The 18,696-nt window shown below is 42.2% G+C and overlaps 1 long non-coding RNA gene across 1 annotated transcript in view; it reads left to right on the top strand.

Moving 5' to 3' along the window:
• LOC106983012 (uncharacterized) overlaps window positions 1-4,172 on the top strand; it is a 229,432-nt gene extending 225,260 nt beyond the window's left edge. Inside the window, exon 8 of the long non-coding RNA XR_008294306.1 lies at window positions 427-4,172. This is a non-coding gene — a long non-coding RNA (uncharacterized LOC106983012). The remainder of the gene's footprint in view (window positions 1-426) is intronic.
• The last annotated feature ends 14,524 nt before the right edge of the window (window positions 4,173-18,696 follow it).

The raw sequence follows: 18,696 nt of genomic DNA, 5'->3' as shown, positions 1-18,696 counted from the left end.
AGGGTCAAACAGTTTTCAGTAGAGTATGAAAATAGCTCAGTTTTTTTTAAAGCCTTACCTAAGAAAGAAGTGTGGAATTTATAGCTCAATGGTCTAGGCAATTCGAGAAGGGGAGGGTCCAAGCAGAAGACCCAGGTTCTGGGAGTAGATGTACATCACAGGTGTATGATCTCCGTCCTCTTTTACTCATCTGTGAAACAGAAAAACACAACCAGGTCACTCTGGTAGGTTTTTCTCATTCCACTGTCACTCATCAGTGTCCGTAAAGAGTGAATCCTGACTATACATACATTGTGTAAAGATACGTAGCTGTAGGTCAAAAATGTCGACCATTGGTGACTTTACATTTGATTCAATATGATGCTATGTAAATACTATAACCAAACTATATTAAAAAGTACTTTGTTCCTTTTTCTTGTATTTCAGGCATTTCTCCTGTTTTCATCCATTTTTTTTTCTACTTGCTGAAGCAGTTGGCTTTGTCAGGGGGGACTAAGTGTCCTGATCGTTTTAATTCATGACAACACACATGCGCACCCTGGGTGACATCTCTAGCAAAAGGCACAGACCTCTCTCTTGCCTGAACCAACACTCAAGTTCACGTATGGTCTAGCTTTTCTTTACCGTAAGTACCAAGAACCAATGGCTAATGAATAATTTCATGCAGGCTCCGAGGTGATACATAACAAGGGGGAGCGTTTCCACACCTACGACACTTAGGGTTCTAAAGTGCCAAAGACAGCGGTCGTTAGGATGGATAAAGACTTAGACAAGACCACTGATCGGCCCACCTAGAAATCATCGGTGCCCCCAAGAGCTGTTAGTATAGTGTGAATAGGACTGATACTTGACTGCAAAAGATAACAGTAATGAATGAGAAAAAAAAGCTGTAGGTCAAGCATCGGCTCAGTGTCTTAGCGGTTGAAAAGAAAAGTCACAGCAACAAGATGTTCTCCAGTGGGTACATGGATTAAACTGCGGTCCATCATGACATCCTAGTGCACTCTCAACACCGAAAAGAAATGAGCTATCAAACCATGAAAAGACGGGGAGGAAAGTTAAATGCGTATCACTAAGTACAGAAAGCCAACCTGAAAAGACTGCATACTGAGTGATTCTGAAGATCTGACATTCTGGAAAAGGCAAACCTATGGAGAGAGTAAAAAGACCAGTAGTTCCCAAGGGTTAGAGGGAAAGGAGGAGTGAGTATGTAGAGCACAGAGGATTTTTAGGGCAGTGAAAATACTCTGCCTAATATAATGATGGCTATATTTGTCTAAACCCATAGAATCTATACCCCCAAGAGTGAGCCCTAATGTAAACTATGGACTCTGGACGATCATGATGTCTCAGTGTAAGTCCATCAATCATAACAAATGTACTACATGGGTGGGGGATGCTGATAATGGGGGAGGCTGTGGGGAAAGAGGATATATAGGAAACCTCTGTGCCTTCTGCCCAATTTTGCTGCGGACCTAAAATTGCTCTAAAATATGAAGGCTATTTACAAAGAGAAAGGCAGAGAAGTCAGAAGCTTGAGAAGTCAGTAGGGCTTAATGAAACGGATTTTCTTTCTGCTTTCACGTTAAAGGATAGGAAAAGATGATAGCATCCTTGAAGGCAGGAGGCAAGAGATTAAAGGTATGCACAAGACAGAGACAGAGAGACAGAGAGATCCACTTTTCCAAGGGGAAGTGTCCCCCTTTGAAAGAGGAAGAAAGGAATCGATACCGACTCAGAGAAAGCAACGACCACAGGGCTATGGTGTAACCTAGATAGCTACTGTCAAAAGAAGACGACCAGTTTGGGATGAGTGAAAATTACACAAAATTCAGTTGCAACGTCCATAAGTCAAGTTTCACTGGGACACAGACACACTTGTTTGTGTACATATTTTCTATGGCTGATTTTTGCTAAATTGGCAGAGCCGAGGACTTGCAGTGGAGGCTGGGTAGCCTGAAAAGCCTACTGATATTTATTATCTGCCCTTTACAAAAAAAAAAAAAAAAAAAAAAATTGCTAACCCTTGACCTAGAGCACCCAGTATTGAGATGGTGAAAATCTCAATCCAAAAGGTCACACCTCAGTTCACTCACATTTTATTGGCAAGAACTAACCATATGGACCCCCCCCTCCCCCCATGCAAGGAGGCTGGGAAATGGAGCCTCTGGCTGGGTAGGATCAACTCTACCCTTTCACACTGGGGGACACAAATCTATGTTGTTCAGGTCACCACACCTGAAGCATGTACTTCTCAGGGTACAGATTCAAATGCCCTTTAGATATTTCTGCCCTCCAAAATCCATTTTCAACCGTGCCACCAGAGAAGGGGTGCGTGTGTGTGTGTGTGTGTGTGTGTGTGTGTGTGTGTATGGTAAGGGGGTTGGAAGTCTTCCCTTCTGCCTTTCTCCGTATTTCCTCATCCTGCCTGGCTCCAGTTGGCTTTCCTCAAGCTGTCACTCTTTCCCCCTCAGGCCTCTTCTCACTATTGTGCTGAGTGACTCAGTTATGTCTGAGCTCCCAGCGCTAGATTATATACCTGGCCTCAGCAACACCAAAGGCAGGCACTTCTAAACGGAATCCGCTGGTCTTAGAAGGACGTGGTCATTAGAAGTCACCAAAATATGCCTTCCAGGGATGTGAAGCAGCCGTCTCTATGAGAAAGATGGGCTGGGTAAAAAGCATTTCCTTTGTGCCCTTAACTTCTAAAGAAATTCAGGTAAAATATCAACACGTTCAACTCAACCACGTACGTACACAGTATTTTAGGGAGTCTTTTGGTGCCCAAGGGTGGCTTACCAGAGATTTAATATTCCTCCGTCAGCCGCCACTTAAAGCTACCTAAAAGTCTAAGCAAAAATGCATTGCAAGCCCAGCCCACAGACTCTTACATTGTCTTGCCTAAGATTGCATCCCCCAAACCATTGCTCGATAGACATTCCGGAGTTCGCACTCTGCTACAAAATTAGCTAAAACAGTGCCTGCTCTCAAAGGAATCACAGCCCACTGGCAAGACAGGCTTTTATACATCTATGGATGATAGAAGGTAGACTAAAATCAGGGCTTCGATTGAGATCCAAACAAAGTACTCTGAGCAAACACGGGGGGTGGAGTGATTAATTGTGGCAGATGTTAACCAAGAGTAATGATTTTAAGTATCAGGAATAGAAAGCCTTTCTCCATCACGCCTGCAATGCTAATCCCAATTCATTCATCATCGAACCTCACCTTGCCTGGCCATTTATCTTAAACGCAAACCCAGCTTTATTCAGGAAAATCGGTCATATTCATTTATCCTTTGATTGCAGACGTTCAGGAAGGATAGCCGTGGCCTGCCATATTTCATGCTCATCCACTCACATGGTAGGCCAGCATTTTGCCAGGAGACCTCTTAAATTGAGATGGTTTTTAATTCAATCTAAAACCCAGGCTTGGTAACAGAGCAGCCTCATAACCCTGTGATACAGTCTAGGACACACATGCTTCCTTGTCTCCAGTCCGATGTCCTAGTGAAGATAATATTGGGTGACTTCTCTTTGGACGCATCCCATGAGTAAATCTGAAGATTGCTGGCCTAAGTTCTTTCACCTCAAGAAAGAAAGGCCTACTAATATCCAACTAAGCAATGATGTAAGGCTGGAGGTGATGCAGGAGGAGAAAGGCATAGATCAATATTTCATGAAAGAATGGAAAGTGGAGAAACCAAATGTCCTTGAGGAACCAACTCAATTCTCATTCCTCCATTGAAGTAGGAAGCATTGCTCCTTCCTGTCTGGGAAAACTTTTCTACCTGTTCATGATACCAAGTCCTTCTATTTCCCTAGTGACTTAATCATTTCCCTCTACCAACCTCACTGTGAAAAATGTACAGGTATTCTCCATTGTGGAGGAGGAAAACATCAGCCTTAACAGCCTCCTCTGGTTACTTTTCCATTCCTTTCTCCACCCAACATTTTAAGGTAAGCCTACCGTGATGCCCCCCCACGGGGGCTGCTACCTCACTATCAACATAAGCATCTTCTCGCAATGATGGATCTCCCTAAGTAGTCCTGTCTTACTGTTGTTTATGGATAATACTACTCAGTGTTAATATATATTTCCTCCTCTTGTGCAAATGTGTTGGCTTTTTGTGATTTGGATGTAGTTTCCGCTGGAAACCAGCTGGAATCCAAGAGTTGCCCTTCAGCAAAGCTGGCCCTCCACCTGTTTTTGTAAAGTTTTATTGGAACATGACCATGCCCATTCATTTCTATATTGTTCAGGACTGCTTTTTTTGCAACAACAGGCAGAGTTGCTTAGCTGTACAAAGACCACCGATTCTCAGAAGCCTAAAACATTTACTATATAGCACTTTACAGATTAGGCTTGCAACCTCGGAGTTAAATTTTCTCATAATTAATATTCTAGGCTCTACGTGGCCTTTGGTTCTCTTTACCTGTGGTAAATTAATACCAGACTTTAGGGAGGCCACATCTTGTTCTAAGAAGAATCCTTGGTTCAAAAGTTGGCAGAATCCTGATACAAAGAGGGACATTCATACTTTGATTGTTTTGTGCTGCAAACTAGGGCACCTACTGTGCCCATAAAGATCCAATTATGGAAAAAGAGGACTAAAGCCACACACTCTTTACTTCCTCAGGAATTGTTTTCCTTTCTTTCTGGTAACAACCCTAAGTTCTTGTTGTAAGCTAGAGACTGTGCTTACACATGATTGACTCAGAAAGCTGTTATCTCTTTCCTTGACCAGAGGTTGTTCTGGTGAAGGCAGCGTGCTTCATCGGAAAGGAATCTTGAACACAAATGTTCACAGTTGATAAGAGTTAGGTGGGTAACACTGAAGTAATTAATAACACCACTTAACATACATATTAAAAGTGTTTGTGGGCGCCTGGGTGACTCAATCGGTTAGACGTCCATTCTTGACTTCACTCAGGTCATGATCTCACAGTCATGAGATCTAGCCTTGCGTCAGCTCCACACTGAGCATGGGGCCTGCCTGGGATGCCTCTCTCTCTCTCTCTGCTCCTCCCCTGCTCACTTGTGCATGTTCTCTCTCTCGCCCTCTCTCTCTCACTCTCTCAAAAAATAAAAATAAATTTAAAAAAATTTTTTTTAAGTATTTGTCTCTGGGGCACCTGGTGGCTCAGTTGGTTAGGCGTCCAACTTCAGCTCAGGTCACGATCTTGCGGTTCACGGGTTCAAGCCCCGTGTCAGGCTCTGTGCTGACAGCTCAGAGCCTGGAGCCTGCTTCATATTCTGTCTCCCTCTCTCTCTGTGCCTCCCCTGATCATGCTCTGTCTGCCTATCTGTCTGTCTGTCTCTCTCAAAAATAAGTAAACATTTAAAAATTAAAAAAATAGCATTTGCCTCTGTGGAACGTGACATGGTGGGAGACGAGGAAAACTACCACCTTTTTGTTATGAAGGCTTCTGTTCTAAGTGAGTTTTTTTTCCCCCCACAGGGGTATGTGTCACACTGAGAACATTTTTGGGAAAATCACTTCAATCCTCAGTTTCTCTACCTTAATAATGGAGAAAGGAATTTCTTCTCACCTACCCTCCCAGAAACCCAAAGAAAGTGTTTTGAAAATGCTAAACACACACTTCTCAGGACAAATAGAGTGTAGCCCAGCATTCTCCAATAGAAATGTAACTTAAGACTTGTGACCATCTAAAGAAAGCAAAATGAAAGAGAGGAACGTCATATTAGCGACATCTTTCATTTAAGCCAATACAGCTAACGTATGATCACTTCAGCATGTAATCAACATGAAAAGAATTCATGATTTATTTTACATCATTGTATTGCGTCTTCAAATCTAGAGGACTGCCTTATGGTTATGGCACATTTCTCTTTGGACTAGCCACATTTTGGGCTCTCAATAGCCACACGAACCAGTGGCTCCTGGACCGTGAAACTGTAGACTGTGTCCCCAGCTGGCAAGCCACTTTCCAGGCCGCACCCAAGAGCCGTTGACTCCTCCATGAGCCCTGGAACATGTTCTACTAAGAAGCAAAACCAACCATGAATTAGAGACCAAATTCCTAAAGGAGTGTGATTGTTTCCCTGGTTCTTACGGTGACCATAATGCCATTATTACTAGGGGCGCCTGGGCGGCTCAGTCGGCTAAGCGTCCAACTTCAGCTCAAGTCCTGATCTCGCGGTTCGTGGGTTCGAGCCCCGCATCAGGCTCTGGGCTGACAGCTCAGAGCCTGGAGCCTGCTTCAGATTCTGTGTCTTCTTCTCTCTCTGCCCCTCCCTGGCTCTCTCTCTCTCTCTCTCTCAAAAATAGATAAACATTAAAAATATATATAAAAAAAGAATTGCGATCTCAGGGTGCCTGGGTGGCTCAGTCAGTTAAGCGTCTGACATCAGCTCAGGTCATGATCTCATGGCCCATGAGTTCAAGCCCTGTGCTGTCACTCAGAGCCTGGAGCCTGTTTTGGATTCTGTGTCTCCCTCTCTCTCTGCCCCTGCGCCCCCAACTCTCTCTCTCTCTCTCTCTCTCAAAATTAACCATTAAATAAATAATACTATTATGTATTATAATAATACTAACATGTATTGAATATTATGTCCCAAGCACTGCACTACTTCACAAGATTATTTCATTTATGACTCATAACAAACCTGTGAGAAAATCATTCTACCACCATTTCAAAGGTAAGTAAACTAAGGATTAAAAAAAAACGTATGCCAGTCGCCCAAGGTCTCAGAACTTTTGCGCTGTGCAACCAGAATTCATACTAAGGTGAACGCTCCCAGCACCAGTTTTTTTAACTGTAAGCGACAGTGTTCATTTCCAGATCTTTTGCTTTAATTTTTTTTTTTCTGACACCACCGCCCCCTCCTGAGTATGAACTGCTATCTCCCGCTCTGACCTGCAGCTGCTATTACTAAACATGGGGGTGGAGGGAGGGTTTTCCGGTGCCTTTTTCCCCAACCTTGGGAGGTATGGTGGGTTTTAAACCACCCAGTCTTGAGCCCCAATCTCTCCCCCCAAAACAAAGAGAATCTTAAGATCTGAGCTTTCCACTGCCTTCTGAGAAAGGGCATCAAAACTCCTCTCTGAAGCAGGGCCGTTCACAAATCTAATGCCATTCTCAGAAACACCTCTTATTAAACAGCTTTCGTTAACCTTGCTTCCTAAGCTGAAACCAACACAATTCAGCGTTCTTATGCAACAGGGCAAATTCCTTGCCTTTCCGGGGCTCTCTTGTTCTTCTCATTCATTCTCGTTCTGAAGAAGATGTCTGTCCCTCACCTCGCTAAGCGTTGCTAGAAGTGGTCAGAAGAATGAGCATTCCAAACTCCCTTGTCATCAAAATTATCAGTCCTTTTGCAAAACCAAACCAACCAACCAACAAAAAACAAAAAGCAAAAAACAAACAAGCAAACAAACAAACCAAAAAACTCAAAAAGACCTAAGTGCTTGCATTTGGGCTTAAATATGTTCTTTAACCAAAAAAACATTTTTTCCCCTTTCCTGGGCTCTGGTTTTGAGAGTAGTATTTAATTTTTTTCTTAAAATTTTGTGTCCTTTTAAACGACACATTCAAACTTCAAAATACATGCCTCTTACAGGAGGTTCGAATGACGCAGAGTCATAGAGAGAAAACCTTGAAGGATTTGCACTCCCATCCTTCTCTTTGTCCTTTTCTCAGGAGACATTTCTGCCAATAGTTTGGACCCTCTTCTTTCAGTCCCATTTCTGTGCATGAATATGCACATGTATCTCTCAATATTATGCCTTTAAAAAGCACAGGGGATCACTCTGTGCATATTCTCCAGTTTGCTGTGTTCACCTGAAAGTCTGTCTTTGCAATTTTTCCATATCAATGCTTTTTTTTTTATTTGAGAGAGAGAGAGAGAGAGAGAGAGAGAGAGCAAGCAGGGGAGGGGCAGAGGGAGAGGGAGAGAGAGAATCCCAAGCAGGCTCCACATTCAGCGTAGAGTCTGATGCAGGGCTTTATCTCAGGACCATGAGACCGTGACCTGAGCTGAGATCCAAAATTGGACGTTTCACCAACAGAGCCACCCAGGTGCCCCTCCATATCACTACATTTTTGACGTCTGCATAATATTTTATAATAAAGATATAGAACCCTTTATTTCCAGGCTCTCCTACTGATGGGCATTTAGTTGTCTATTTTATGCTCTTTCCAACTATTCTGCAATACGTATTCTTATACTGAAAGATCTCTTTAGCACAAGCACCCAGTTTATCTTCAATTTTAACAGATATTAACCAATTGCCTTCAAAAGGGTTTCATCAGGGCACTGTTCAGGTGACAGTGTCGGGGAGAATCTGAATCCTTCCATCATTACCGTTCTTTGACTTTATCACATTGAAATATGTCTGTCATCCTGATGAAAATTCTTTTTGGATTCTTCAGAAAATTTTTAATGAGGATCTCCATTCTGGATATAATTTCCAGAGCATGGAAAATGCAGCCAGACTCTTTTGGTTCATACCATGGCTCTGGTACTTGTCAGCTGCATGATCTTGGGCAAGTTGCTTTTACCCTTCTGTGAAATGGTAACAATAATGATATCTGACTCCTGGAGTTGTTATGAGGATAAAGTAGTGGGTTAACCTATATTAAACACTTAGAGCCGCATCTTGCAAAATGTAATGATATATAAATGTTTGCCTTATTACTATTATTATATTTTTTATTTTATTATATATAAGAAAAGAAATGGTGTTGTTATGTTGTCTTCTATTTGGCCCCTTGTTGAATTACCTTATTATTTATAATAATCTTTTAAATGGCTTCTCATAGACTTTCTTCATCAATAACTGTGAAAATGAGCCATTTGGTGCCTTCCTTTGCAATAGTTAAAAGTCTCCTTTTCTTGTCTCGTTGCATTGGCTAATATTTCCAGTGGCGATGATAACAGAGATCCTCGTTTTGTTCTCAGTTAGTAAAACCGCCTCTAATATTTCACAGGTATGTGGGATTTTTACTGGAGGATTTGGTAAAGACTCTATTTTAGAGACTAAGGGCATTTTATTCAAATAAAATAATATTATGAAAGTATGTTTTAATGAGGAAGGATGAAGAATTTTATCAGCTGTTCATGTTGGCATCTTTTAAGGTGACTACATACACACACACACACACACACACACATTCTATTTTGAGCAGCCTATGTGGTGAATTATATTATTGAGTTGCCCAATGGTGAATGAGATAAACCATTTTGACATTCTATTATCAAACTGTTGGATTTGACTTTCTAATTTGCTACTTAAAATGTTTATATCTATGTATGTGAGACTGGCCAACATTTTTTTTCCACGTACTATCTTTGAAGATTGAGTTGAGAAATTTCCTATCTTTTGTTATGCTGTAGAATAAGTTAAATGACACAAATCCTTGAAGGCTTGGTAGAATTTGTGTATAAAACCCTTGGGCCCAGAGTTTTAGTGGCAATCTTTGATTACCTTGTCAGTTTCTTATCCATCTTATCTAGATGTTCAAATTTGTTGGCATAAAATGGTATAAAATACCCTTATAATTTAAAGCTTTCTCTATAACTATCAACCTATTACTTTTCTTGCTTTCACTATTACTTACTTTCTCCTCCTCCTTCTCTTCCTCCTCGTCCTCCTTGTCCTTCTTGTCCTCTTTGCCCTCCTCCTTCTTCCCCTCCTCCTCCTCCTTCTCCTTCTTCTTCTTCTCCTTCTTCTCCTTCTCCTCCTCCTCCTTCTCTTCCCCTTCCCCTACTCCTCCTGTTCCTTCTTCTTCCTCTTATTCTTCTCTTAGTCAGACCTACCAAGCATCTACTTCATTAGTCTCCATAAAGAATGGACCCTGGTTTTATAGATCAGCTATAACTTGTTTCTGGGATGACTGTTTTCTCTATCATTAATTCTCACTGCTACTGTTACAGTTTCTTCCTTCTACTTTATTATTTCGTTCATCATTTTGTAATACAGACAGTGATAGGCAGGAAAACATTTTAGACACCGTAAGTTAGGTCTTTACTTAGCACAGTGAGGACACAAAATAGGAAGAGGTTGATTCTATGAATAGGGATAGGGTAAGTTTGAAGTTTCATGAATGAAAGATAAGTGAGTGCTGAGAAAAGGTTCCCAGCTATTTATACTCATAAATGGTTATTCACAAGTAAATGTTTATCAAAAATTGCTACGCATATACCTATGAAACTTGTTACAGTAATTGCCTCTGAGGAAGGTAAGTTAGGGCTTTGGGTACATACCCCTTCATGCTGTTTAATTTCATTTTACTATAAGCATTTATCATCTATTCAATAAATAAGTTTAACATGAACTAACATAAAGGTCTGTTGAACAGAAAATCTCCCAGAACTGGAAGGAGTCTCAGAGGTGAACTAGTTTAAACTTCCTCCTTAATTTAAATGTCTGTTTAAACACCAGGAAGGCGCTCTCAGGGGTTCCTGAGTACGGGTCTGGTATCTCTGGAAGAAGCCGGACGGCATGGCTACATAAAACCTGCTGTCTGGCCTGCTAATGTGGCTGTGGCTGCAGGCAGCAACCCAGGACTCCGGGACTCAGCAAAGCTGGAGAGAGGAAGGCTATCGTTGGATCTGGCCACAAGAGTGACAGAGGAGGGAATGAGAGGTTTCCTGTCCGAGGGAGGTTTTCGCTTTTGTTTCAAGATCCCTTATCTCTGTCAGGTTGTGTCTGCCTCCACTCACCTAACAGCTTGCCTGGCTCTGGTCTTTTGCTTCTGTGTCGGCTCCAGCCCGAGACAGTGTCCCTGTCTGCCCTGCCTTTGACCTGCAACATCTCTTTATTTCCCAGGCACTATACCTCTGTCCCCAAGTTCAGCCACTTTACTGCTTCAACCACCAGGGAACAGGAGGGCGTTGCAAATGCAGGTCGTAAATAACCACGAGGTCAAAATGGGTGTCGAAAGTTGAGTAGGACGGACATAGAAAGCGGAATTAGCTAGATGGATGGAGTCAGTAAGTGAATATTTATCTGGACGAGGTGTAAGAGTACGTTTGTGTGGGGCGGGGAAGGAAAGAGGGAGCAGGACACATGGTTTTATTTGGAAAAGGAAGTCACCAAATTCAAGACCTCAGACAGTAGAGGTATGAGGGGAGGGGAAGGGGGGAAATAAACCTGCACTTAGAGTTCCTTCTGTGTTCCAGGAGCTCTGTAGATACCATCTCACCTAATTCAACTTTCCCACAATTTACAGAGGAAGCTCATGGGACCTAAACACGGCCAAGGAAGCACAACTGGTAAGGGGAGAGGCAGGGATTGATTAGGTAGACAATGGAGAGGTAGGCGGTGACCCAAGGGTGGTATTGGAGAGAGAAGCTTGAGGTATCCGATCAAGTCCTGTCGGACCTTTCCAATAGCTGCCCCTTTAAACTCATGTCTGCCACTAGATGGGAAGCTCTGTGAGACCAAAGACTGTCTTCCTATGTACCCAGCTTGTAGTTGACCCTCATTTTGAGTGAAGCGATGAATGAATGAATGAAGTGAAATTGTAAATGAATGAAAAAACTGTGTCCTTAAAGCAAATCACAAGTGTGGTCTTGCATGGTCTAACAAAGCGCATGTGTGAAGGTTGAAGCTGTCCCTTGCACAAACCCCGCCCCCCCGTCACTCATGATAAATTTGAAGCCATGGCTCAATAGGGGTAGCTCATTCGACACGCCATCCTGATGGGGTTCGGCTATGGTCTTCTTCCTCTTTGGATCAGGGAAGAAATCCGATGAACACGATCCCTTTGCCTTGGGTCTCATAGGTTCCTCTCTGGTTTATCCGGGGCCCTGCTGCTCTTCCTTTTTAACTCTGGCTCAGAATTTTAGGTGTTCCTGGTAGGTTCTTTCTGACTCCTATATAGTAAGTATCATAAGAGAGGGGTTTTTTTTCCCCCCTTGGGAAAATTAAAGAGCGACTGGAGGGAATACATGGGAAAGGAGGGGAACAAAGTCTCTCTGCTCATTTGGAAGCCCCGTAAGGTCACCCTGGGACGGCGTCCTCGTTTCTCCCTGCAAGGCTCCAGTGCTCCAGGATCTACAACCCCTGCAATCATTTCACCATTTCGCAGACCCAACAGAGGTGTTGCCTGGCTCAGCAAGGGGGCACCAGGCTCAGCCGGAGGGATCTGGGCTTTTTCCACGTCGTGAGTCAATCTGGGCAGACCAGTCCTGCGGAAAGGAGTCGTAAACTGGGGACTGTGAATTTCTCCCGCTGAGAGGCACTGCCAGTTTATAAGGGAGAAAACATTGATAAACCCCTGGGTATCGTTTTTTGTTTGTTTGTCTTCGTTTCACTCTGGGGCCAGCTGCGAAAGGGAAATGACCGCAAGCAGCCTGTTAGGAAAACTGCTTGAGTAAAAACACCGCAAAGGAAAGTCATAAGCCATTGTGACCGCCAGCCAGTGGGAAGGCAAAGGACGGAGCGTGAAGCCCTGAGGTGCGCCTATCTTGCCAAAAACAGAACAAAATAATTCCAAAGCTCATCTTGTGCGCAGAGACGAGTCCTAATGGCACCATAATATGGCCACGCGTCCGGGCCTCCCGCGTCTTCTCCGGAATGGGATGGGCTCTGCACCGCTAATGGTTAGTCCTTCTGTTTCACCCTTCCTCTTGAACACTGATTGTGGGCAAAGCACACAGGGAGAAGAAATTGTGCCCGCAGCTATGCAATATTAAAAAAAACACATCACAGGAGCACCTGGGTGGTTCAGTCGGATAAGCGTCAGACTTCTGGATCTCAGCTCAGGTCTTGATCTCAGGGTGGTGAGTTCAAGCCCCGCCTGCGTTGGGCGCCTGGCTGGGCCTGAAGCCTACGTAAAAAACAAAACAAAACAAAAAACCCAAAAAACAATACATTACAGTGGCACGCCATAGGTCCAACCGAGTCCCTTAGAGAAGCAGAAGAGAGAGAGTTCACTCTGGCCTGCGTGGTTAAGCGAAGGAAACCCGCGGAATGCAGCTTCTGAACTGGATCTTGAAAGACAGGAGGGAGGGAGGCGAGGGATGATTCTGCAGGGAAGGGGCAGCAGGTAAAAAGGCTTGAGGGAGAAAATTCCCTCCTGGGGCTGGATGGCCTTCTGAGGCCAGCTCGCCAACGACTGGAATTGTAAATCAAATCGAAAGGTTTCACAAATTCGGATTTGGACGTCAGCCGCATTGTGACTGGAGTCACTCTCTTACTCTTTAGTTGGAGTCCACGGAGGCTATGGCGGCCTGGGAGAAGGGATTTTTGGTCGCCGTAAGGCAGCGTGGATGCCTCGGTGCCATGGGGCGCTGGCTTCCCCAGCTGGCAGTGCCCCCTTGGCTGTCCCTCCTTCTAGGGTGGATAAAATAAAGCCCTTGCTGCCTGTCCCCAGGTGTGGCTCCTCACAAGGCTTTCCAAACCCCAGGCCCCGGGGGGGACCCCGGAGACCACTGGAGACTTCTGTGAGGCCCATGTGAGGCCTTGGCCTCTTTGGCTGGGTTTCAGACCCAACACCTCGGGTCTCGGGGAGCCTGGCGTGACCTTATGGAGGGTTTGTTTATTAGCTGTTCTGTTAAAGTTCCATTCATTTATTTAAATAAACAACTCCATCTAACTCGAGGCTCTCCCCCGGCAGCCCTAAATCAAAGGCAGCTTCTGTTATACTTTATTGCTCTACTTTGCAAATTCGAATTAAAAGAAGGGGCAGCCAAGACCAAAGAGCTTTATGGCTCAGCTGCAGCCACGTAGCAAGTTCGGCTACCAGCCCGAGTTTGCACCCCAGACCCTGCGGGTGCTTTCATGCTGCGGGGCCCCTTTATTGTTCGAGCTGCGTGCAGCAGAGACCGGCATGGGCTGAGAACCCTTCGGAATGAACGCGCCAAGCTGGAGGTGGCGAGGACCGTGGGGTAGCGCACAGACTCAGGATCGGGGACACCCCGATCCAGGCAATGCCTGGCCCAGTCGCGGCTCTGTGCTCACGGGCAGTCACTTCGCACCTCCGACCTTCGGGTTCCTCTTTGGGCAAAATGCAGGGACCGGGCAAGAAAAAATCTTCACGTTCTTTTCGGTTGTGAAATGCCGAGGCTCCGTGATGACCGGGTACCATGGCCCAGCAGGTGGCGGGAAGCCGGATGGGCAACAGCGAACCAGCGGGTGCCAGTTGGCATCCAAGCAAGGGGGTGCTGTCCACGGGGTTGTAGGAAGACACAGCATCACGTGAAGGTTATTTCCAACCCCAAGTCAGTTAGTTCCTTATGATTATATAGACTGGGATGGAGAGAAGGAGGTCAGATTTGGGAGGAGGTAAAACAGAGAGTGTATGTTTTATTTATTTTTGAGAGAGAGAGAGAGAACACAAGGAGGGGAGGGACAGAGAGAGAGAGGGAGACACAGAATCCGAAGCAGGCTCCGGGCTCCGAGCTGTCAGCACGGAGCCTGACTGGGGCTTGAACCCATGAACCATGAGATCATGACCTGAGCCGAAGTTGGATGCTCAACCGACTGAGCCACCCAGGCGCCCCTAAAGTATCTTTTTCAATTTTTTTTTAATGTTTATTCATCCTTGAGAGAGAGAGAGAGGCAAGCACGAGTGGGGGAGGGGCAGAGAGAGAGAGGGAGACACAGAATCCGAAGCAGGCTCCAGGCTCAGAGCTGTCAGCACGGAGCCTGACTGGGGCTTGAACCCATGAACCATGAGATCATGACCTGAGCCGAAGTTGGATGCTCAACCGACTGAGCCACCCAGGCGCCCCTAAAGTATCTTTTTCAATTTTTTTTTAATGTTTATTCATCCTTGAGAGAGAGAGAGAGGCAAGCACGAGTGGGGGAGGGGCAGAGAGAGAGAGGGAGACACAGAATCCGAAACAGGCTCCAGGCTCTGAGCTGTCCACGCAGAGCCCGACGTGGGGCTCGAACTCACCAACTGTGAGATCGTGACCTGAGCCGAAGTCAGATGCTCAACTGACTGGGCCACACCAGGCACCCCTAAAGTACCTTTTTAAATCCTTATTAACTGAATACTTAAAGCAACATATACTCCTGTTATAAAAATAATACACAGAGAAAAATTGAAAGGCACAGAAAGTACAGAAGAAAACAAATCGCTCATAATTCCACACACGGAGATAATCACTGTTTGCAATTTAGTGGGTGCCATGAATTAGTGATTTATGGCACGGTTTTATGGTTATACACGCACGCACACACTCGCATACGTAATTTTTTCTCACAAATACCTTTTAATGACACCTCAGTTTTTATTGACTGTATTATTCATTTTGAAATGTGTTTGGTTCTTTCCATTTTTTCTGTTAACAAATAATGAATTAATATCCTTCTAGCTAAATCCCATGTCCAATTATCTCAAAAATATAAAGTATTAGAAGCAAAACTTCTAGTTAAAAATGAACATTTTTCAAGGTTTGATAGATACTGACAAAATACTTTTCAAAAGCTGGACCAGTTTATGCCCCCCAAAGATCTTTTCCTCTATCTTTGTCAACATTGGGAAATGTATTTATTTTCAATGATCATCAATCAAAACTACTTAGATGTTGAGTTATATAATATTTCAAAATATATTTATTTGCCACGTGTAATCCTTTTTTGTTAAATTGTTTATTCATGTTTTTTTTCATTTTTCATTTTAGATATTTGATTATATCTTATTGATTTTTTAGAGCTTTTTATATATTAGGAGTCTAGTCTTTTTTCTTGCCATTGCACATTTTTTTCCAATTTCATCTGTTTATAGTGCTTTGTAACTTATATTTTTTAATGGTCCCATTGTATCACTTATTTTTTAATTATGTCTTTACTTTTATGAATATATAAAGATTATTTTTGTTTTAAATTATACAGAGATTATTTTCTGATTTTTTTAGGTTGCTGTTTAAATATTTTTACCTATGATTCACTTAGACTTTATTTTGAGATAGGACAACAATTCTTTCAGTGATAAGCTACCATCTGGTGAATTATATCACATATCTATTGACTCAAAATGTCTCTTTTAGCATAAACTAAATATTTGGATTAGTTTCTGGTCTTTATTTTGCAGCCTATTGATTTCACTTTTACACTTTATATTTTGCTTCAACTTGCAGGACTTTATACTTCAAGAGAGAAGCTTAATCATTTATATTTAACATAATGAGCATTATTTTTATTTTATTTCTACGATCTTGTTTTACACTATTTCAATGCCTTCTTATTTTCCTTTACTTTTAAAATTTTGTTGTATGGGCTTTTATTGTTTTTCATAAATAGCTTTTCCTCTAGTGCCTTAGAGGAGATATGTTATCTCTTGTTTGATTACCATTGAGAATTCAATTTAATTGGCAATAACAAGAACACAACATTTGTGAGTCCTCTTTATGTAAAATAAAGAAATTAGTGAAATCATATGGTAATTGTCTTTCTAAGACTGGCTTATTTCACTTAGCATAATCCCCTCTAGCTCCATCCATGTCATTGCAAATGGCAAGATTTCATTGTTTTTCATTGAATAATATTTCATTATATATATATATATATACACAATATATATGTATACACAATATATATGTATACACACACCATATATTATATATTGTATATGCATATTATATATTATATATTTATATATATTGTATGTATATATGTATATATATGTATATGTATATGTATTTATATGTATATATATTGTATATGTATATTATATACATATAATATATACATGTAATATGTATATATTATATACATATATACATATAATATGTATATATTATATAATATATACATATATGTATATGTATATACATATATGTATATGTATACATATATACATATAATATGTATATATTATATAATATATACATATTATATGTATATATTATATGTATATATTATATACATATGTATATATATATAATGGACACTTGGGCTGCTTCCATAGTTTGGCTACGGTAGAGAAATCTGCTATAAACATAGGGGTACATGTATCTTTTTGAATTAACTTTTTTGTATTCTTTGGGTAAATACCCAGTTGTGGAATTACTGGATCATATGGTAATTCTATCTTTAATTTTTTGAAAAACCTCCATACTCTATGCCACAGTGGCTGCACCAGTTAAGAACCAAAACAAATGAACAAACGGGGGTAAAGAAAAGAAGGTGGGGGAGACAAACCGAGAAACGGACTCTTAACTATAGCGAACAAACTGATGGTCACCAGAGGGGAGGTGGGTGGGGTGTTGGGGGAAATACGTGAAGGGGACAAAGAGTATACTTATTGTGATGAGCAATGTGTAATATAGAATTTTTGAATTACTATTTTGTATGCCTGAAACTAATATAACATTGTATGCTAACTAAACTGGAATTAAAATTAAAAAAAAAGAAAAAGAAATTACCACTCATTTGACTTGATACTTTGTGCTGTCATCCCTTCCTAGGTTTGGGTTGATAGAATATGACTGTGATCAAAGAATCGACCTTGTCTATCCCTAAGTTGCCTCATCTCTGACACGGGCGTAATAAGAGCATTCCAGAGTTACTGTGGAAATCAAATGAGATAATGTATACAAAGCATTGAGAACAGTACTTGGTACATGGTAAGCCCTCAGGAACATTGCAATGATAAATAAAAGGATCTAATACATCTTTTGAAATTTTCAAATTATTATCATCACATTGCGTCACAAAACTTTTCATTTAGTGATTACTTGTATTGCCTTATTTTGGAATGATTTAGATTTTAGTTTCTACTTTACTAGTTTCAGAGCTTACAGTCTGCCCTTTCATACAGTATTTTCCTGGGTGCAAACTCTATTTTGATTCATCTCCCAGTTGGTTGGGATATTTCAACTAATTTTTAGGTTATTTAAATGCATTATAGCTGTATTGAGTTTTACAAGAACCAGGAAAAAAATCATGACTTTGCAAGTTTAGAGTTTGTTTTTTCTCTTGTGTCTAGAGGTACCCTGCGTGTTCAGTTTCACAGAGTCATCGGGAACCCCAGCTCCACCTGCCATGTCATTGGGTGCATTCCCAAGAAACAGAAGGGTGGTGCCAACACCATCCATCTTGTCTGGAAGATGAAGCAAGGAAGAGGAAAGCCCAAATCTGAGCATGGACCCTCCAAGGAAACTGCCCAGAAATTGCATCTACTACATTGGCTTACATCCCACTGGCCAGGATTTAATTACATGGATACAATGCAAGGGAGGCTGTGAAACAGAGTCTTCATTCCAAGTCACCATGTGCTCAGCTAAACATTTACTTCTGAGAGAGAAGAGAATAAATATTGGGATCAACGAGTTGGCTCTTCCAAGTCTGCCTTCTGGTCACCGGAATATCCATGTGCTGTTTTTCCCACACATAGGACATCCTCCTCTCCCACAGGAACATAGTCTCAAGTCTGGCCCAGTTAGTACATCCCACCTGACTCGTACGATTCCTAAGTGGTGCGCAACCCTTTCCATCAGATCCGGCATGGCTCCCCATGGGTCAGTAATTTATAACTTCAACCACAGGTGTTCTGTCCCTCCCATACCTAATCTGCATCAACGAAGAAGAAATGTGAAAATTAAAATAAAAGAAAATAATACTTTTAGAGGAGAAAAGGTCACTGGTCAGTGACTACTGTGTCTTTCCAATTCGCTTCCTCTCCTTGGTTGGATCTATGACAACGAGCCAGGTCAGTAAGCAAGAGTCGTAAAGACCCTTCTTGTTGGCAGTGGGCAGGTTGCTTGGTGTCCCAT

Source organism: Acinonyx jubatus, chromosome E1 (assembly GCF_027475565.1).
Source record: "Acinonyx jubatus isolate Ajub_Pintada_27869175 chromosome E1, VMU_Ajub_asm_v1.0, whole genome shotgun sequence".
Lineage (NCBI taxonomy): Eukaryota > Metazoa > Chordata > Mammalia > Carnivora > Felidae > Acinonyx > Acinonyx jubatus.
Note: the sequence above shows the minus strand (reverse complement) of the source record. Positions and strands in the feature narration are given on the sequence as shown.